This window comes from Balaenoptera ricei, chromosome 7 (genome assembly GCF_028023285.1).
Source record: "Balaenoptera ricei isolate mBalRic1 chromosome 7, mBalRic1.hap2, whole genome shotgun sequence".
Lineage (NCBI taxonomy): Eukaryota > Metazoa > Chordata > Mammalia > Artiodactyla > Balaenopteridae > Balaenoptera > Balaenoptera ricei.
Genome location: NC_082645.1, coordinates 44,209,297 through 44,231,629, shown reverse-complemented (window position 1 = coordinate 44,231,629; position 22,333 = coordinate 44,209,297). Strand labels below are relative to the sequence as shown.

Genomic DNA, 22,333 nt, shown 5'->3' with positions numbered 1-22,333 from the left:
TTAATAAGTGAGTCTACAACCTGCTGTATGCAAGGTCAATATAAAAATTACATTTCTTTATATGAGGAAGAAAAAGAAAATTAAGTTTTTAAAAATATATAATACATAATAATATTAAGCTGTGTAAAACTTCTAGGAACAAATTAACCACAATGAATAAGACCTCTATGCAGAAAGCCAGAAAATATAATTGAGAGAAATTAAAAAGACCTAAATATATAAAGTATGTACTTTGTATATGTTCATAGATTAAAGAAGTCAACATTGTAATTATGCCAATTCTTTAAGAAGTTATTTAGCAATAGATTGAATGTAATCCCAACTAAAATCCTAACGTTTTTGTCAAATTTGACATAGTAATTCTAGAATTTATATGAAATAAGGCAAAGTCAAGATTCCTTGAATAAAAATACTGTGGGAGAATATTTTTTAATTGGTATGTAAAATTATATGTTTCATGTGCCCAGTATTGTTTTTCGACTTCTGTATACACTACAGTGTGTTCACCACCAATAAAGTTTAGTTTCCGTAAGTCACCGTACTGCTGACCCCCTTTCCCCATTTCACCTTCTACCTCTTCCCCTCCGGTAACCCCTCTGTTCTCTGTAACTATGTGTTTGGTTTTGGTTTGGTTTGTTCATGTATTTATTTATTTATTTTTTATATTCCACATATATTTTGACAACATGGATGAACCTTTAGGGTATTATGTTAAGTGAAGTAAGTCAGACAGAGAGTGTGTTTTAATAGATATCAAGAATAATGAGGGCTTCCCTGGTGGCGCAGTGGTTGAGAATCTGCCTGCCAATGCAGGGGACACGGGTTCAAGCCCTGGTCTGGGAAGATCCCACATGCCGCGGAGCAACTAGGCCCGTGAGCCACAACTACTGAGCCTGCGCGTCTGGAGCCTGTGCTCCACAACAAGAGAGGCTGCGATAATGAGAGGCCCGCGCACCGCGATGAAGAGTGGCCCCCTCTTGCTGTAACTAGAGAAAGCCCTCGCACAGAAACGAAGACCCAACACAGCCATAAATAAATACATAAATAAATAAAAATTTAAGAAAAGAATAATGAAAAAGTGGCCATAGTTAAAATAGTGTCATAAGTAGTAAGAAGACACTAAAAGACCAATTAAAAAGAATAATTGCCCCCAAAACATAGACATATGGACATTTAATTTATGATGTTGGCAATGAAGAGTAGTAGGCAAAGGAGAGAATTTTCAGTATGATTCTGTAACAACTAGATATCCATTTGAAAGGAAAATAGGATTTCACTTCTACATCAAACCATTCATGAAAATCAACTGAACTGGAATAATCTAAATGCAAAGAGGCAAAAATATAATCAAGATTAAACTTAAAAAGTTTTCCTCATCAAAAACTCCATTAAGAAATTGAAAAAGCAAGTCACAGAGAGGGAAAAGGTATTTGCAACATTTAATTTATAGGGGGTTCTTAATACAAATATAACTAATTTCTGCATATTAACAATTTTAAAAATCACGACAATAGAAAAATAAGCAAAAGCACCTGAACAATTTATAAGTAATAATAAACATATGGCAATTAAACCACATAGCATGACCGCCGTATTCAACAAGGAAATGTAAACTATACTTTCATCAGAATGGCTAAAATTAGAAGGACTAATTAAATCAAGTACTGGTAAGGATGAAACAGTTATGAATTCTCATATACTACTGACTGGAGTGTAATTGGTATAGCTACTATGGAAAACTGTTTGGCAATATCTACTAAAATTGAAAATTTGCATAAAATGTAACAGCAATTTCACTGGCAAGTATATATTCAATAGAAATGCATGTACATGTGCAGCAAGAAACATTTAAAAGAATGTTCATAGTAGCATTATTCATAATTGCCCAAACCTAGAAACAGCCCAAATGTCCATCAACAACACAGTGTATAAATACTATGTAGTATTTTTATACAATGGAATACCATACAGCAATGAGAATTAATGAACCACATAAAATAATTAATGAAACGTAGAAATACATGTTCAGGAAAGGAAACCAAACACAAAAGAATACATGTTATATGACTATTATCTATGTAAATTCAAAAATCAAGCTAAATTAAAATTCTGTATTTAGCGACACATAACGAAAGGTTAAAACTCTAATGAAAAGCAAGGAAATGATTACTGCAAAGGTCACAAAAATGTTATCTGTCAGGGAATTGATGGAAGGGGGGGGGTTAATCTTTAGGAGAAGAAAAAGCAGCGTTTCTGGAAGGCAGAAAATGTCCTACTTCTGGATCTGTATGATGGATGCATGGGTCTTTGCTTATAAAAATTATTGTTTTGTGTGATTAATGTATAAAAATTCACAGTAAAAAAAGTTTAAAATGGCAATAATTCTGTAATTAAATTTTACAAATTAAAAATTATGATACAGTTGACCCTTAACTAACATGGGTTTGAGCTATGTGGGTCCACTTATACATGGATTTTTTTCAATAAATATAGTACCTGTATTTTCTTTAACTAAGTGTGGGGAAGAGGTTGTGTTTCATTAGAGATCACAGTATGTAAAATCAAAAGAAGTAGTGTTTGAGTCCTGATTCTATCCAAACTGTTTCAGCTTCCTGCCTTTGGTTGAATCATTTATCAATTCCTTTATTTTTAAGGCAGAGATAGCAGTAAGCGTACTTTTGACTCCACAGGAGTGCGCATCCCTAACTTCCTTCCCATGTTGTTTAAGGGTCAACTATATAGGAGACAAAGTTCAATGAATACAACTAACATCTACTGAGAATTTACTGTGTTAGGAGCCACTGTAAGTACCTTATCTCATTTGATCTTTACAATTTTCAGAAGACATAGTACTATTACTGTCACATGTCAGAGGTGAAGATACTGAGGCAGAGAGAGCTTACATGTTACCCAGCTACAGAGGTCTCATTTTAAGATCTGAACCCATGCATTAGTATGGTTCTGGAGTCCATGCTCTTAAGTAGTGCATTCTACTATGTCTCCAATATAGTAAAAGAGAGATACTCCCTATGCTAGGTGTTAGTTTTCTTCTCTTGTCAAAATTACGGTTTAGTATGATAGGTAAACTAAGTCTGAAATACTAATCTTTCATGGATACAAGATATTAAATCTATAATTTAGCACTCTATCCTTGTTTCACTGTAAGCTCTGCTAAGGGAGGGAGACAAATCACATTAAGATGACATATTTACTTTCCTCATTTATAATTGAGCAATATCATAAATTACACTGTTCCTGTTGCCCAGCATAGAAGTGAATATGTATAGAAGATTCATCCCAACCATAGGGATATTTTTCCCCGAAGGTTAGAAGAGTTTTCTCCCTACCAAAGACTTAACTAAACAAGGGGAAAACTCTTAAAAAAAAAAATATGTTTCTCTGATTATTGGTAACATCATTTTCCAGTTCAGTCAACCCGGAAATCTGTTATTTTTTAGAGGAATGATATGTAGTGGTGAACTATGGATCCTTTGGAGTTTGACTGAATGGGCTCAAGTATCAGCCTTGCTATTTTCTAGTTATTTGAACTGGGACAATTTACTTAGTTAATTCTACCTCAGTTTCTATTGTGGAAATGGGGATGACATTAGCGTCTACTGCTCACGGCTGTTTCGAGTTTAAGTTAAATAATAAATGTAAATCATTTAAAACAGAGCCAAGTACATAGTAAATGCTACACAAGTGTTCATTACTATTATTACTCCCTGACCTATTGCCTTCAAAATCTCACCCACATCTATTCCTTTCTCTCCATTCCCACTGCTATGACCTAGGTCTCTCACCTTCATTCCTTCATTCTTATAGTGCTACATTTTCCTATAAATTGTTCTTCTTGACTACGACTGGACTCCTTCGTGAAGACAACACCAGATTAATATTCAAATAAGAAACTTTTGTTCACAGGATTGGCCTTACAAAATATTCTCTTTGTTTTGTCAATTGCCTAGTAAATTCAAATTTCTTATTCTGATGATCAGTATTTCCTACAAACTAGCTCCAGCCTTATTTTCCAGTGTTTTCTGTTTTCAGTCCAAGACAAGAAACTTATTCTGTTGTCAAACTAATTAATTGACCATTCATTGAATGTGAAGTATACCTTTTCACCTCTAACCCTGGATATGTCATTTCCTTGATTTTTCTGTTAATATTTTCTACCTGCATAAAGATCTAGCACAAATGCAATCTCCATGGTGAAACCTTGAATGAATGCAGTTTAGAATTGTATCTCCTTTCATAAATCTCCTCTAATGCTTTATTTTTCATATATATGTATACATTAATATAACCTTATTATTTCTCAAATTATTTGAAATGACTTTATTAATTTGACTAGTTTAGACTATTTTGATGATATCATAAACTAATACCACATCCTCTGCTTTATTTAGGCCTGGGCATATCTTATTTCCTCAAATTGAAGACAGAATTTTCTTGAAAGTCATTTTTGTCTCTCCCTCCCACCTGCTCTCATACTTAACCAACACAGTGCCTCTCATATTATGGCAGCATGTGATAAGTATTTATTGAATTGAGTGAAATAGAATTATTAAATGTAATCACTAGCTTTGTCTTTCAGAGATCAACTCTGGAAATTGAAAGTAGGAGAATTCCATAAGTCCTTCAGGCTCAAAACCAATAGTAGTGTGAGAACAACCAAAGACTTGACCCATTCATTTTTAGAGCAATAATATTTTGTATACTAGTAAGTTTGAAAATATCCCTGAGGTAAAATGTTGCTAATGGTTTGTTTCAAGAAGTGATGTGTAAAGGGACTGGGATTGATGGATGACTGAAATGGAAGCAGATGAAGATCACCAAAGAGTGAAAGGGAAAGTATCAGTGTGGCTGGTGTTTTGTTAAGGATGTCCCTGAGTTTGAACACACCTGAAAATGATGACTAGGGAGGAGAATGATTAAGTCAAGCTGGACTCTTCAAACCTCTCAGCATTGCATGAAGTGGCTGAAGAACTGCAAGAAAAAGGTGTGTTCATTCAGTCACTTCAGATTCTATGAAGTAAGATTAATAGAAGCATAAGATATGATCTCTGGCCTTAGGGAAGAAACTTTGGTAGTTTTCAAGTTTTCTGTACTCAAACAGCACTTTTTTCAAGGTAATAAGTTTTGGGTTGCCGAGTGGTCCTATCAACACTTAATATAAAGCAATGGTCATTTATTTAGTTGAAATTCAATTATCAACTACTTATTTACTAAAGAATTAATATCTATGATCTGAGGTTTGAGAGTAAGGTCTTTAGGCAAATAAAAGAAAGATCAGTCACTGAATCTCAGTGCTCAATATCAGGTTAAGAGGATGAAGAAAAGAAGCTTTAGAATTAGATCAACCTCTAAAAAAATGGGTGGAAGATTCAAATTAGACATTTTTCCACAGAAGACATACAGATGGTCAACAAACACATGAAAGATGCTCAACATCACTAATCATCAGGGAAATGCAAATCAAAACGGCAATGAGATATTACCTCACACATATTAGAATGGCTATTGTCAAAAAGACAAGAAATAACAAATGTGGGTGAGAATCTGGAGAAAAGGAAACCTTTGTGCATGGTTGGTGGGAATGTAAATTGGTACAAACACTGTGGAAAATAGTATGGAAGATCCTCAAAAAATTACAAATAGAACTACCACATGCTCCAGCAATTCCATTTCAAGGTATTTATCAGAAGAAAACGAAAACACTAACTTGAAAAGATATATGTGCCCCCATGTTCACTGCAGCATTATTTACAATGATCAAGATATGGAAACAACCTAAGTGTCCACTAATGGGTGAATGGATGAAGAAGATGTATATATACACACAATGGAATACTATTCGGCCGTGAAAAAGAATGAAAGCTTGCCATTTGCAAGAACATGAACAGACCTTGAGGGCATTATGCTAAGTGAAATAAGTTAGACAGAGAAAGCTAAATACCATATGATCTCATTTACATGTGGAATTTAAAAACAAACAAAAACCCCAAGCTCACAGATACAGAGAACAGATTGGTGGTTGCCAAAGGAGAGGGTGAAGGGTGGGTGAAATGAGTGATGGGGGTCAAAAGTACAAACTTCCAGTTATAAAATAAAAAGTCATGGGGATGTGATATACAGCATGGTGACTATAATTAATAATATTGTATTGCGTATTTGATAGTTGCTAAGAGAGTAGATGTTCAAAGTCCTTATCACAAGAAGAAAAATGTATAAGGATATGTGGTTATAGATGTTAACTAGACTTTGTGTGATCATTTTGCAATATATACAAATATTGAATCATGTTGTACACCTGAAACTAACACAATGTTTATGTCAATTATGCTTCAATAAAAAGTTAGATAAACCTCAAGCTTCATTCCCATGAATGACAGATTTAAACTTTCTGTGGTGCATTTTCCTCACATGAAAATTGAGATAATATCATATCTACCTCATGATATTATTGCTTACATTAACTTAGATGTTGAATGCAAAGTGCATGGGATAGAGTCGATACTTAATATATATTTTTTCTTGCCCACATCCCTTCAATTTCCAGAATCGTTTAACAAAACATTGGATGAGGTTGTTCCTCCAAATTATTTGACAATCATTTTAACAATTCTCTTTATTCTGTATCTATAAGTTTGCCTGGCTTCCTTCAAAACAAGCTTTTCAGATTCCATAAGCACACAACTTCCCCCTCTTTTCTCCAAAAAGCACACAAACACACTTTCAGTCTAGATTTGCAATCACCACATAATAGGATATACATATTGTTTGACGAAATAGCTTGTTTCTTCACTAAGAGTTCAAAGGAGGAAAAGTATCCACTAAGAGCATCTTGATTTGTGTATGAAGAAAGCTGAAGTTTAGTTTCTTTTTGAGCATGTCAATCAACAGTATTCACTGAGTACCTTTGTTGTATATTTTATATGACGTGATCATGAAGTTATGATGCTTATTAACAAACATACTTGAATTGAAATACCCAAATGAATCAATTCCAATTTAATAACCATGAACATTTATCGAGCATTAACCATGTAGATGAAATTGTGCTATAGTTTACATGTATTAACTCACCACAAATTCAGTAGTTCTTAATCTTATATCCATTTTTTTTTTTTTAAACATCTTTATTGAAGTATAATTGCCTTACAATAGTGTGTTAGCTTCTGCTTTATAACAAAGTGAATCAGTTATACATATACAATATGTTCCCATTTCTCTTCCCTCTTGCATCTCCCTCCCTCCCACCCTCCCCATCCCACCCCTCTAGGTGGTCACAAAGCACCGAGCTGATCTCCCTGTGCTATGCGGCTGCTTCCCACTAGCTATCTATTTTACATTTGGTAGTGTATATATGTCCATGACACTCTCTCACCCTGTCACATCTCACCCCACCCCCTCCCCATATCCTCAAGTCCATTCTCTAGTAGGTCTGTGTCTTTATTCCCGTCTTGCCACTAGGTTCTTCATGGCCTTTTTTTTTTTTTTTTTCCTTAGATTCCGTATATATGTGTTAGCATACTGTATTTGTTTTTCTCTTTCTGACTTACTTCACTCTGTATGACAGACTCTAACTCCATCCACCTCATTACAAATACCTCCATTTCATTTCTTTTTACGGCTGAGTAATATTCCATTGTATATATGTGCCACATCTTCTTTATCCATTCATCTGTCGATGGACATTTAGGTTGCTTCCATGTCCTGGCTATTGTAAATAGAGCTGCAATGAACATTGTGGTACATGACACTTTTTGACCTATGGTTTTCTCAGGGTATATGCCCAGTAGTGGGATTGCTGGGTCGTATGGTAGTTCTATTTGTAGTTTTTTAAGGAACCTCCATACTGTTCTCCATAGTGGCTGTATCAATTTACATTCCCACCAACAGTGCAAGAGTGTTCCCTTTCCTCCACACCCTCTCCAGCATTTATTGTTTCTAGATTTTTTGATGATGGCCATTCTGACCGGTGTGAGATGATATCTCATTGTAGTTTTGATTTGCATTTCTCTAATGATTAATGATGTTGAGCATTCTTTCATGTGTCTGTAGGCCATCTGTATATCTTCTTTGGAGAAATGTCTATTTAGGTCTTCTGCCCATTTTTGGATTGGGTTGTTCGTTTTTTTGTTATTGAGCTGCATGAGCTGCTTGTAAATCTTGGAGATTAATCCTTTGTCAGTTGCTTCATTTGCAAATATTTTCTCCCATTCTAAGGGTTGTCTTTTGGTCTTGTTTATGGTTTCCTTTGCTGTGCAAAAGCTTTTAAGTTTCATTAGGTCCCATTTGTTTATTTGTGTTCTTATTTCCATTTCTCTGGGAGCTGGGTCAAAAAGAATCTTGCTGTGATGTATGTCATAGAGTGTTCTGCCTATGTTTGCCTCTAAGAGTTTGATAGTGTCTGGCCTTACACTTAGGTCTTTAATCCATTTTGAGTTTATTTTTGTGCATGGTGTCAGGGAGTGTTCTAATTTCATACTTTTACATGTACCTGTCCAATTTTCCCAGCACCACTTATTGAAGAGGCTGTCTTTTCTCCACTGTATATGCTTGCCTCCTTTATCAAAGATAAGGTGACCATATGTGTGTGGGTTTATCTCTGGGCTTTCTATCCTGTTCCATTGATCTATATTTCTGTTTTTGTGCCAGTACCAAACTGTCTTGATTACTGTAGCTTTGTAATATAGTCTGAAGTCAGGGAGCCTGATTCCCCCAGCTCCATTTTTCGTTCTCAAGATTGCTTTGGCTATTCGGGGTCTTTTGTGTTTCCATACAAATTGTGAAATTTTTTGTTCTAGTTCTGTGAAAAATGCCAGTGGTAGTTTGATAGGGATTGCATTGAATCTGTAGATTGCTTTGGGTAGTAGAGTCATTTTCACAATGTTGATTCTTCCAATCCAGGAACATGGTATATCTCTCCATCTATTTGTATCATCTTTAATTTCTTTCATCAGTGTCTTATAATTTTCTGCATACAGGTCTTTTGTCTCCTTAGGTAGGTTTATTCCTAGATATCTTATTCTTTTTGTTGCAATGGTAAACGGGAGTGTTTTCTTAATTTCACTTTCAGATTTTTCGTCATTAGTGTATAGAAATGCAAGCGATTTCTGTGCATTAATTTTGTATCCTGCTACTTTACCAAATTCATTGATTAGCTCTAGGAGTTTTCTGGTAGCCTCTTTAGGATTCTCTATGTATAGTATCATGTCATCTGCAAATAGTGACAGCTTTACTTCTTCTTTTCCGATTTGGATTCCTTTTATTTCTTTGTCTTCTCTGATTGCTGTGGCTAACACTTCCAAAACTATGTTGAATAATAGTGGTGAGAGTGGGCAACCTTGTCTTGTTCCTGATCTTAGTGGAAATGGTTTCAGTTTTTCACCATTGAGGACAATGTTGGCTGTGGGTTTGTCATATATGGCCTTTATTATGTTGAGGAAAGTTCCCTCTATGCCTACTTTCTGCAGGGCTTTTATCATAAATGGGTGTTGAATTTTGTCGAAAGCTTTCTCTGCATCTATTGAGATGATCATATGGTTTTTCTCCTTCAATTTGTTAATATGGTGTATCACATTGATTGATTTGCGTATATTGAAGAATCCTTGCATTCCTGGGATAAACCCCACTTGATCATGGTGTATGATCCTTTTAATGTGCTGTTGGATTCTGTTTGCGAGTATTTTGTTGAGGATTTTTGCATCTATGTTCATCAGTGATATTGGCCTGTAGTTTTCTTTCTTTGTGACATCTTTGTCTGGTTTTGGTATCAGGGTGATGGTGGCCTCGTAGAATGAGTTTGGGAGTGTTCCTCCCTCTGCAATATTTTGGAAGAGTTTGAGAAGGATAGGTGTTAGCTCTTCTCTAAATGTTTGATAGAATTCACCTGTGAAGCCATCTGGTCCTGGGCTTTTGTTTGTTGGAAGGTTTTTAATCACAGTTTCAATTTCAGTGCTTGTGATTGGTCTGTTCATATTTTCTATTTCTTCCTGGTTCAGTCTCGGCAGTTTGTGCATTTCTAAGAATCTGTCCATTTCTTCCAGGTTGTCCATTTTATTGGCATAGAGTTGCTTGTAGTAATCTCTCATGATCTTTTGTATTTCTGCAGTGTCAGTGGTTATTTCTCCTTTTTCATTTCTAATTCTATTGATCTGAGTCTTCTCCCTTTTTCTCTTGATGAGTCTGGCTAATGGTTTATCAATTTTGTTTATCTTCTCAAAGAACCAGCTTTTAGTTTCATTGATTTTTGCTATTGTTTCCTTCATTTCTTTTTCATTTATTTCTGACCTGATCTTTATAATTTCTTTCCTTCTGCTGGCTTTGGGGTTTTTTTGTTCTTCTTTCTCTAATTGCTTTAGGTGCAAGGTTAGGTTGTTTATTCGAGATGTTTCCTGTTTCTTGAGGTAGGCTTGTATTGCTATAAACTTCCCTCTTAGCACTGCTTTTGCTGCGTCCCATAGGTTTTGGGTCGTCGTATCTCCATTGTCATTTATTTCTAGGTATTTTTTGACTTCCCCTTTGATTTCTTCAGTAATCACTTCATTATTAAGTAATGTATTGTGTAGCCTCCATGTGTCTGTATTTTTTACAGATCTTTTCCTGTAATTGATATCTAGTCTCATAGCGTTGTGGTCGGAAAAGATACTTGATACGATTTCAATTTTCTTAAATTTACCAAGGTTTGATTTGTGACCCAAGATATGATCTATCCTGGAGAATGTTCCATGAGCACTTGAGAAAAATGTGTATTCTGTTGTTTTGGGGTGGAATGTCCTATAAATATCAATTAAGTCCATCTTGTTTAATGTATCATTTAAAGCTTGTGTTTCCTTATTTATTTTCATTTTGGATGATCTGTCCATTGGTGAAAGTGGGGTGTTAAAGTCCCCTACTATGATTGTGTTGCTGTCGATTTCCCCTTTTATGGCTGTTAGTACTTGCCTTATGTATTGAGGTGCTCCTATGTTGGGTGCATAAATATTTACAATTGTTATACCTTCCTCTTGGATCGATCCCTTGATCATTATATAGTGTCCTTCTTTGTCTCTTGTGATAGTCTTTATTTTAAAGTCTATTTTGTCTGATATGAGAATTGCTACTCCAGCTTTCTTTTGATTTCCATTCGCATGGAATATCTTTTTCCATCCCCTCACTTTCAGTCTGTATGTGTCTCTAGGTCTGAAGTGGGTCTCTTGTAGACAGCATATATATGGGTCTTGTTTTTGTATCCATTCAGCCAGCCTGTGTCTTTTGGTGGGAGCATTTAATCCATTTACATTCAAGGTAATTATCGATATGTATGTTCCTATTCCCATTTTCTTAAATGTTTTGGGTTTGTTATTGTAGGTGTTTTCCTTCTCTTGTGTTTCTTGCCTAGAGAAGTTCCTTTAGCATTTGTTGTAAAGCTGGTTTGGTAGTGCTGAACTCTCTCAGCTTTTGCTTGTCTGTAAAGGTTTTAATTTCTCCATCACATTTGAATGAGATCCTTGCTGGGTAGAGTAATCTTGGTTGTAGGTTCTTCTCCTTCATCACTTTAAGTATATCCTGCCACTCCCTTCTGGCTTGCAGAGTTTCTGCTGAAAGATCAGATGTTAACCTTATGGGGATTCCCTTGTGTGTTATTTGTTTTTTTTCCCTTGCTGCCTTTAATATGTTTTCCTTATATTTAATTTTTGACAGTTTGATTAATATGTGTCTTGGCGTGTTTCTCCTTGGGTTTATCCTGTATGGGACTCTCTGTGCTTCCTGGACTTGATTAACTATTTCCTTTCCCATATTAGGGAAGTTTTCAACTATAATCTCTTCAAATATTTTCTCAGTCCCTTTCTTTTTCTCTTCTTCTTCTGGGACCCCTATAATTCGAATGTTGGTGCGTTTAATGCTGTCCCAGAGGTCTCTGAGACTGTCCTCAGTTCTTTTCATTCTTTTTTCTTTATCCTGCTCTGCAGTAGTTATTTCCACCATTTTATCTTCCAGGTCACTTATCCTTTCTTCTGCCTCAGTTATTCTGCTATTGATCCCATCTAGAGTATTTTTAATTTCATTTATTGTGTTTTTCATCATTGCTTGATTCCTCTTTAGTTCTTCTACGTCCTTGTTAAATGCTTCTTGCATTTTGTCTATTCTATTTCCAAGATTTTGGATCATCCTTACTATCATTATTCTGAATTCTTTTTCAGGTAGACTACCTATTTCCTCTTCATTTGTTAAGTCTAGTGTGTTTTGACCCTGCTCCTTCATCTGCTGTGTGTTTTTCTGTCGTCTCATTTTGCTTATCTTACTGTGTTTGGGGTCTCCTTATCACAGGTTGCAGGTTTGTAGTTCCCGTTGTTTTTGGTATCTGTCCCCAGTGGCTAAGGTTGGTTCAGTGGGTTGTGTAGGCTTCCTGGTGGAGGGAACTAGTGCCTGAGCTCTGGTGGATGAGGCTGGATCTTGTCTTTCTGGTGGGCACGTCCACGTCTGGTGGTGTATTTTGGGGTGTCTGTGGCCTTATTATGATTTTAGGCAGCCTCTCTGCTAATGGATGAGGCTGTGTTCCTGTCTTGCTAGTTGTTTGGCATAGGGTGTTCAGCACTGTAGCTTGCTGGTCATTGAGTGATGCTGGGTCTTGATGTTGAGATGGAGATCTCTGAGAGATTTTTGCCGTTTGGTATTACGTGGAGCTGGGAGGTCTCTTGTGGACCAGTGTCCTGAAGTTGGCTCTCCCACCTCCGAGGTACGGCCCTGATGCCTGGCTGAAGCACCAAGAGCCTTTCGTCCACACGGCTCAGAGTAAAAGGGAGAAAAAATAGAAAGAAAGAAAGAAAGAAAGGAAGGAAGGAAGGAAGGAAGGAAGGAAGGAAGGAAAGAAAGAAAGAAAGAAAGAAAAGAAAGAAAGAAGCTATAATATAGTGAAGTAAAATAAAGCTATTGTAAAGCAAAGCTATACAGACAAAATCTCCCCCAGAAGCATATACATATACACTCACAAAAAAAAAAAAGGAAAAGGGGAAAAATTAATATATCCTGCTCCCAAAGTCCACCTCCTGAATTTGGGATGATTCGTTGTCTATTCAGGTATTCAACAGATGCAGGCACATCAAGTTGTTTGTGGAGTTTTAATCCGCTTCTTCTGAGGCTGCTGGGACAGATTTCCCCTCCTCTTCTCTGTTCACACAGCTCCTGGGGATCAGCTTTGGATTTGGACCCGCCTCTGCGTGTAGGTCGCCTGAGGGCGTCTGTTCCCCGCCCAGACAGGACGGGGTTAAAGGAGCAGCTGCTTCGGGGACTCTGGCTCACCCAGGCCGCGGGGAGGGAGGGGTACAGAGGAGGCGGGGCGAGCCTGCGGTGTCAGAGGCCGGCGTGACGTTGCAGCAGCCTGAGGCGCGCAGTGCGTTCTCCCGGGGGATGTTGTCCCTGGATCACGGGACCCTGGCAGTGGCGGGCTGCACGGGCTCCCGGGAGGGGCGGTGTGGAGAGTGACCTGTGCTCGCACACAGGCTTCTTGGAGGCGGCAGCAGCAGCCCCAGCGTCTCACGCCCGTCTCTGGGGTCCGCGCTGATAGCCGCGGCTCGCGCCAGTTTCTGGAGTTCGTTTAGGCGGCGCTCTGAATCCCCTCTCCTTGCGCGCCGCGAAACAAAGAGGCAAGAAAAAGTCTCTTGCCTCTTCGGCAGCTGCAGACTTTTTCCCGGTCTCCCTCCCAGCCAGCTGTGGTGCGCTAACCCCTTCAGGCTGTGTTCACGCCGCCAACCCCAGTCCTCTCCCTGCGATCCGACCGAAGCCCGAGCCTCCGCTCCCAGCCCCGCCCGCCCCGGCGGGGGAGCAGACAAGCCTCTCGGGCTGGTGAGCGCTGCTCGGCGCCGAGCCTCTGTGCGGGAGTCTCTCCGTTTTTCCCTCTGCGCCCCTGTTGCTATGGGATCCGCGCTGTTAGCTGCGGCTCGCGCCCGTCTCTGGAGTTCGTTTAGGCGGCGCTCTGAATCCCCTCTCCTCGCGCACCAGGAAACAGGGAAGAAAAAGTCTCTTGCCTCTTCGGCAGCTGCAGACTTTTTCCCGGACTCCTTCCCGGCTAGCTGTGGTGCACTAACCCCTTCAGGCTGTGTTCACGCCGCCAACCCCAGTCCTCTCCCTGCGACCGAAGCCCGAGCCTCAGCTCCCAGCCCCGCCCGCCCCGGCGGCTGAGCAGACAAGCCTCTCGGGCTGGTGAGTGCTGCTCGGCGCCGAGCCTCTGTGCGGGAATCTCTCCGCTTTGCCCTCCTCACCCCTGTGGCTGCGCTCTCCTCCGTGGCTCCGAAGCTTCCCCCCTCTGCCACCCGCAGTCTCTGCCCGCGAAGGGGCTCCTAGTGCGTGGAAACCTTTCCTCCTTCACAGCTCCCTCCCACTGGTGCAGGTGCCGTCCCTATTCTTTTGTCTCTGTTATTTCTTTTTTCTTTTGCCCTACCCAAGTACGGGGGGAGTTTCTTGCCTTTTGGGAGGTCTGACGTTTTCTGCCAGCGTTCAGTGGGTGTTCTGTAGGAGCAGTTCCACGTGTAGATGTATTTCTACTGTATCTGTGGGAAGGAAGGTGATCTCCGCGTCTTACTCTTCCGCCATCTTCTCTGTTATATCCATTTTAAAGAGACATTTTAAAGTAATTTATTCAAAGTCACACAGCTAAAAAGTGATAAATCCAGAATTTCAACCCAGGAAGTCTGAATCCAGAGTCAAAATTCTTAAAACACTACACTATGCCACCTGTTGTTTTTTTTTTTTTTGAAGCAGTTACACTGGGAGACAATGTACAAACATCAATACTGACATCATTGCCTCTACATTTTTTGGAAATTTTAATTTCGAACTGTCCTCCAGATTATCCCAATTCATCAAACAAGGAATTTGAGCATGCAGAGACTAGGACTCTATGATTCTATGGTTCCTTCCAACTTTAAAATAATAATATAAGAGCACTTGCTTTTTTTAATAAATGAAAGATGACTTTTAGAGAATTTCAGAACTCTAATTCTAAACACTTTTCATCAAAGAATAATTTAGGTGATTCATTAACTTTCTTTCAGAATTAACATTTTCACTTATTTCCTACTAGTTCAAAGCCATCCAAGTCAGGAATTGAAAGCATCATTTGAAATGGAAGTAATGACATGACAGACGATACAGAAAAAAAATTTGCAACATTTCCATGATACTGCTTAAGCAAAACAAAAATCCAAAGAAATAATTAGAAAATGTTTGTATTCTTATTAAATATTAAATAAATATTTAAATATTCAGGCTCTTAAATAAAATTAATTTAACTTTTTCTAAGTTGTTGGTGAAGGTAATATTTTTTGAAAAGCTGTGTGTTTTGATCAAAGCCCAGGTCTTCACTTTGAATAGATATTGAACAAGTTATTAAAACTTCTTGGATCGGTTTTCTCATTTATAAAATGGGAATAAAAATAGTAATCTTAAAATATTTTGGGGAGAATTAGGACAAAATATATAAATGCCTGATACACAGCAAATCTTAATCCTCAGCAAATCCAAATATTTAATTCTGTACTCCTATTTAAAATCTCCATAGCAACACTGGCTAATAACACTAATTTTTCTTCATGCTTGTCAACTTATGATTAAAAGGAAAAAAACTCACTTAAATAAAAAGTGATAAATATTATGTACCAGTTATGTACATAGAACAAATATAAAATCAGTCATTAGAAATCTTGAAATTATACAACTTAATTCAGACTAGCAAATAGCTCAAATCTTTATCTTTTATATACATTTTTCCTCAGTATTCACAAATATCAAGAACTGTAAATAGAAATGTATTCTTCCTGACTGTCTGCCAAATTTATTCAGCATGACTGCAATTGAGTGGAAAAATAAAAATACATATTACTTACTGTATGTGGCACTTGGCAATTTCAAAATGATTTGCAAACATTCATCCTCAAAATACTCCTACAAAATGCATCTGTGAAAAGAAAGAAATGCAAAAGAGTAAGCAATTTGCCAAGGTCACAGAAAAACTAATCCAGAACAACACTCACTTAGACACCACATATTTTAACATACCGAAATGAGCTTTTGCAAAATATAGATTATACATCTAGTATATTATAATGGGCTGATGAACAGAAATGTTCCCAACTATATGCAAACATTCTATACATCAGTCAAGGAGGACACTCTTAAGATGAATCTGCACATTGGCTTCCAATGTTCTGGGGGCAAAAAACACAGCCCCCCCAGAACAAGCCAGAATAACATAAAAGCAATTCAAAAATGAGATATTTATAAGTAAATTTAGTTGGAGATTTTAGGTAGTTATTACATAATTCAAGTTTTGCAAATGTACTTTTGTCTAATATATGAAGATCAGAGTCGGAGGAGAATTTTGCTTGATTTATGCAGAGAATTACACCAATTCACTTTGTAACTGCGTTTCAATTCTAATTGAAAACAATGTACTGAGAAAAATGCAGGCATGCCACTTGCACACCTCACAAAAATAGACAAACATTCATTTCTTTTTTTTTCAGAAGGCCAATTATAAGGAGAAAGTTATTTAATCAGATTTCATTAATTAATGTGTTCGTTTTAGGGGAGAGGTGTTAGGGAAAGCACAGTAATTTCAAAGTGCAAAATATTTCAGCTTAAGTGAATTTTATGCTTCTGGGTATACTGTTTTATAAAAGAACTGTTCAAATGAAACAAAACAAAACACAACGTAATGATAATTAAAGTAACCCTTCAAAGTACAACATGTTGTTTCAGACAGATTAAACACACTATGGACAATACAAAGTAGCAAGCATCTTTAGAGAGACATTAGTTTTCAGCAACCAGCAGAATTTCCGCCCAGATATTTAGTTGTTTATAGGACTAAGCAGAAATACTAGCTTACCAAATCAACAGTTCAACAGCAGAACAGGCATTCTGAGTCGAACGTCTAATTAATTTATCTTCCTCTAGTGTGTGAAAGACAACAGGATGGCACTGGCCTCTACCTGCTACAGGAATGAATGATTTTACTAATCCTCAACAGAGAGCTTCTCAAAAGGAGGAAACTAGAGATAGTTAGCGAATTTATAGTTAAAGGTCAAAAGTAAGTCAAAAAGTTTTTAAGAAACCATGTATTTTTATAAATTTCATTTTTCTAAGTTTAAAACTCAGAGCTTAATAGAAGGTACAAACTCATGTCCACACATAATTTCAATAGAATTATAAAGTTATAACAATTAGCAGGTCTGTGTATTTCTTCATGCTTTAGCACAGTCATCCTCTTAGGCAAGAGAACTGAAGTTAACACTAATTCCATGACTTGCCCAATCTGACACAGCTAATAGGGGTGATCCTGGACTCAAAGCCAGCTTTTCCGACCCCAGTTTCTTCCACTACAACACCTACTAGCCCCTACACCTCCTGCAGGGCAGAAGTTGCAAACTGGGGCATGTTAAAAAATATTCAAAAGCAAGAGATTTCTCATAAGAGTTCTAATTTCTTTTTTTTTTTTTGAAAGAGCAAAGATATCTTAAGGCTGAGTTCACAGCTTCCAGAGAGCAGAGAAATGGTTGCCAGTCTCACATGGGACATGCCTCCTGCACTCATGTAATTCCTACTTTTGCAAATTGTCTTCTACTCTGCAGTTGTCAAGCACCAGAGAGTTTTGCTCCTGATCCAAAAAACCCCTTTACCTACCAACTACAATCAGACCTCTTTGCTGTGAAACAGGAAGAATAATATTAATTATCCTCCAAGAGCATATTTCATTAGTTGAAGTGACTGCTTCTAACTACATTTCACTATACTCTCCTAATCAGGTGTTATTGATTACCTTATTTTAACCTACATATACAATTTAAAATTTCATGGGCTTGAATTTCCAGGTATTTAAATATATATTTGATAATTTTTAAAGCTAAAGGAGAAATTTTAAAACACACTTGACTGGTACATAGTCATAAGCATTAATCATCTCAAATCATGATTTTTCATTTACAATGGACACATCTTTCAGAGAGATACCTCCTGGGTTGATAGGTGTACTATTCGACAAAATAATTATAATGATAAAGAAAAAATCTTTAATTTAATTAAATAAACTAGATTAAGAGAACAGTGACCACTAAAGGTAAAGCAATGCAGCCCACACATTCTGGTTATATCATGGCATATTGCAAATAACTTAAAATATCAATATGTTTTGTAGAATGCTTAAAAAACATGGACCTGTAATTTGGGATAATTGTGGTAATAGCAGCCACCTAAATCTGAAACTCTTCACACACACTAAAATATACGGCCAACAAAAACAAATAAAAACACACAAATCCTAGGCCTTCAGCATAACTGGAAGTTGAAGGATAATAAAAATGTCAGCTTACCCGTAAACAGAAAATTAAACACCAATTTCTAACAGAGCTATCTTTCAAGCTCCCACTATATGTATTACAGTGATCTATCTAAAGGGTCTAGAAACTGAGGGAGAGAGAAGAAGAAAACAAAGGTCCTAAGAGTGACACAAAATTCACTCTCAGAAAGTCCACTGAAACTGTGAAAATGTTGAAAAATTATCCTGACACATTATAACGTGAACACAAGGAGAAGACTTAAAAGTATACGGAATTCAAGGTGACAACATTTTTTTTCTTGGGGAGGAATAAGGCATTTTAAAATGATGGGGCTAAGTCAAAAGGACTTAGGCCCCAGCTTCAAGAAATTCTCACAAGTCAAATCTGGGACAATTGGAAAATCAGAATAAATAATTATGAAGAATTAAACTTCATTACAGAATATAAAATATAAATAAAAGAAAGTATATAAGGAAGAATTGGAAAACTCTTCCCTTCTGTAGAATATACCTTGGAGTTAGAAAATCACCACTAAGCACACATTATAGTTAACTGATTTAGTCAAGAAAACACCTGCGGATCAGCACTCATGGGTGAAAGTGTGTTGACAAACAGGATATTTCCATAGTCTTAAAGTATCTTCCCCAAATCACTTACTAATTACAATGGAGAAAACAATGGAGAAACTTGGCAGAGATCACCTTAACTAAATGATCGAAGACAACATCATCAAAACGGCACAAACACACGTGACAAGTCTCCAAGTATGATGCACTTGAGAAGGACACACCATCACTTCTGTGGTATGTCTGCCAAAAATGTGTAAACTGAATCAATAATTAGGAAATATCAGGAAAACCCAAATTGATGAAAGTCTAAAAATATGTGGCCTGAACTCTTCAAAGTCATTAAAAACTGAAGAAATGTTCCAGATTGAAGGAAATTTTAAAAAGACATGATAACCAAATGCACGTGTGATCCTAGATGCACCGTGAGTTATATAATAGTATTTTGTTAAAAATGATATTCTTAATTTTTACAACTGTACTGTGGTTATATAGGAAAATGTCCTTATTCTTAGGAAATACACACTAAAGTCCTTCAAGTAAAGAAGCATGTTGCATGTAACTTATTCTCAAAGGATTCAGGGAAACATTATATATATGTACATATATACATACGTATATGTATATATAATTATGTAATTATACAACGCATATCTATATCTATCTATATATATATATGAACATATATGGAGAGAGAAAGAGCAAGCAGAAACAGAAATAATAAAGCACAAGGGGTAAAATGTAAATAACTAACGAATCTGGACAGAGAGTATTCAGGGTTCTTAAGTATAATAATTACAATTTTCTGTATGTTTGAAGCTATATCAAAATTTTAAATTAGAGGAAATAGGTAGAAATAAATAAATGTCTTACTTTCATTGAGATATTTTGGGATCACAGAAAAATAGCCGAAGAGATAATCAATGAAGTGTTTTTAAATTAAGAAAAAAATTAAGAAGTTAAAAAACAAATCAGAATCATTGCTCAATGTTTTTGGACAACTAAAATAACAAAAATCCAGATATATATACACATTCTCCTGCATTTTATATATTATATATAATTCATATATTAAATATGCATATATTTAAATCAGATATCTTTTTAATAACATATATTTATATATGCATATTAAATTCATAAAATAAAGGAGAATGAAAGTAAATATGGAATTTAGCTTTGGGTTTTTAAATAAACCATACAAACAATATTACAGTCAGTGAATTCAGTAACGTAAAGTTAAATAATAAAGTGATATGCACAAATAAAAGTGTTCAGCAATTAAAGAAAAAAAAAAAAGATTATCAAACAGTCCTTGAAGGTCATCAGTGTAAGTGTTTCTTCCTTATATGACTGTTTTTCTAAATCAAAATTACCAACTTCTGTTTTTTTCAAATTCAGGAAAAAAAAGAAACATAAAAAAATAAAAATCGCCCTTAATTCCTAAAACAATATATTTCATTTCAAACAATATATTTACTCTTTATTTCCAAACCATTATTTAAAGACTTATACAATATAAACTCATAATTAATTCTTTTTTTTTTACTCTATTGTGAATTTCATTCCGTGACAACATTATGTTTGTTTATCATTACAATGCAAAATTATTTCACTGATTGGTATCCCATAGATGCCATCATTGATTTAATATTTTTTATCTATAACTTGTTATCAAGTATCAGTTACCAAAAAATAAAAAACACTGCAAAGGTCCTTCTGAATGTATCTTCTGCCATAGCATGATTGTTTCCTCAGGATAAAATACCCAGAAGGGAAATTGCTAGATCAAATAGCATGAGGCTGTTAAAATTTGCTCAACTATATTTTATTAACACAGATGCACAAAATTCTCATATTTGAACAACCCCACAATCAGTTTATATTTTACAGTCACTGCAGCCATTTGCAGTTGTGACACAGTATTTTTTGCGTGTTTGTATCCTGATTTGGCCCTAGTTCTTCATATTGTCATGTCTTGAATTAAGCTTTATGCATTCTTGGTGTTACAAGTGTTGAGTTTACCTTTTAAAATGTCTACAAAGAGGTTAGCCAAAACTTTGACCTTGAAGTAAAAAATTGTTCGTATGGAAAAGCATGGAAACAGAGCAGTTTTAGTAAAATAGTTATTTATTTTTGGAGGAATTAACACTTCCTATTTTCTTAGGAAGCAACAGTTGAGATTTTACAGGACCTAAGGAAGAAAATAGATGAAGATATGTTACAGTCTTGTAACTGAGAACATACAAGAGGATTGATTACTACATGACGAGTGATGCAAGCAAAGACAGAAAACACTAGAGACCCCTGAATAATCCAAGCCCCTCTACCAGGTCTCATTTCTAATTTATAGCAACAATGCGTCAGTATGTCTAGATACTACCATTTACATTTTAGTATGTTAGATATTAGCATTTTAAGTGCCACCTTAATTGATAGTTTTCATCAGTCTTCAAGTTACTTTAGCCACCTTTCTTTTTTCCTATATTTACTTTGTATTCTTGCAAATTCACACAGATTTAGCAACCTTCCTAGTCTGTAGAATCCATATTTTGTATTATTAAGTTCTGGAGATTAATACAAATATTATTCAGTATAAGCACCCAATCAACCCTTCTGGAGTCTCAGTTGGTCTGCCCTGGCAGGTCACTGATTCAATAACACATAACAAACCATCCCTCCCTTTACCCAAGACTACATTTTCTTTACTAGTTGATGAGAAGGTCATATGAGATAAAAACTAAACCTTACTGAAATGAAGACATATGAACTCTTTTCCTTCCCCTCATATTTAAGTCCTGTCATTGTGTCGATAATAAAATTAGATGAACTTGCAGTGATTTACTTCTTTTAAAGCCATGTTGGTTGTTACCCCCATTTGTTCTGCCCTTTGAGGTGTATGAAAAATCAAATGTCTTTTTGATTTATTCTATTTTCCTAGAATAAAAGCAAGTATCAAAGCAAGCTGATTAATCTATAACTTCTAAAGTCATCACTGTGTTCTCTCTCTCTCCCTCCCCATTTTCATTTGGCATTCAAGAACCCTAAGTCAACTCCTTGTACACTTTCTATTGTAAATACGGCTTGGTAATAACCCTACGATAACTTCTATCATGAACAGCATGCCGAATCAGGATCTCCTCAACATTGCATTTAAAAATGTAATTCTCCTGAAGTCCATTAGCCAATTTAAGTCACTGCATAATTCCATATCGGGTCTACTCCATGGTTCAAACAGTAGGCAGTGCCTTGACCAAGATCCTGAACACCCTCACCCCTTGATTTTTGACAGTGTGCTTACCTTGCAGACAGTGTCTACACTGTGGCATTCCCTAACTGAAGACTGTTTCATCCGTCCCTCTTCTCTATTCATCCAGTTGAGAAGTCAAGACCTGTTTCCTAACTCAAGGGGGTTCTCAGTCAATTCTTTGTTCCCTTTACTTT

General features: G+C 36.4%; 1 protein-coding gene across 7 annotated transcripts in view; it reads right to left on the bottom strand.

Moving 5' to 3' along the window:
- Positions 1–22,333, bottom strand: part of GALNT13 (polypeptide N-acetylgalactosaminyltransferase 13) — a 550,270-nt gene that overhangs the window by 499,512 nt on the left and 28,425 nt on the right. For all 7 annotated transcript variants that reach the window (XM_059927894.1, XM_059927896.1, XM_059927892.1 and 4 more), the window contains one exon: positions 15,873–15,943. The gene's annotated coding sequence lies outside the window, so the exon portion shown is untranslated. The remainder of the gene's footprint in view (positions 1–15,872; positions 15,944–22,333) is intronic.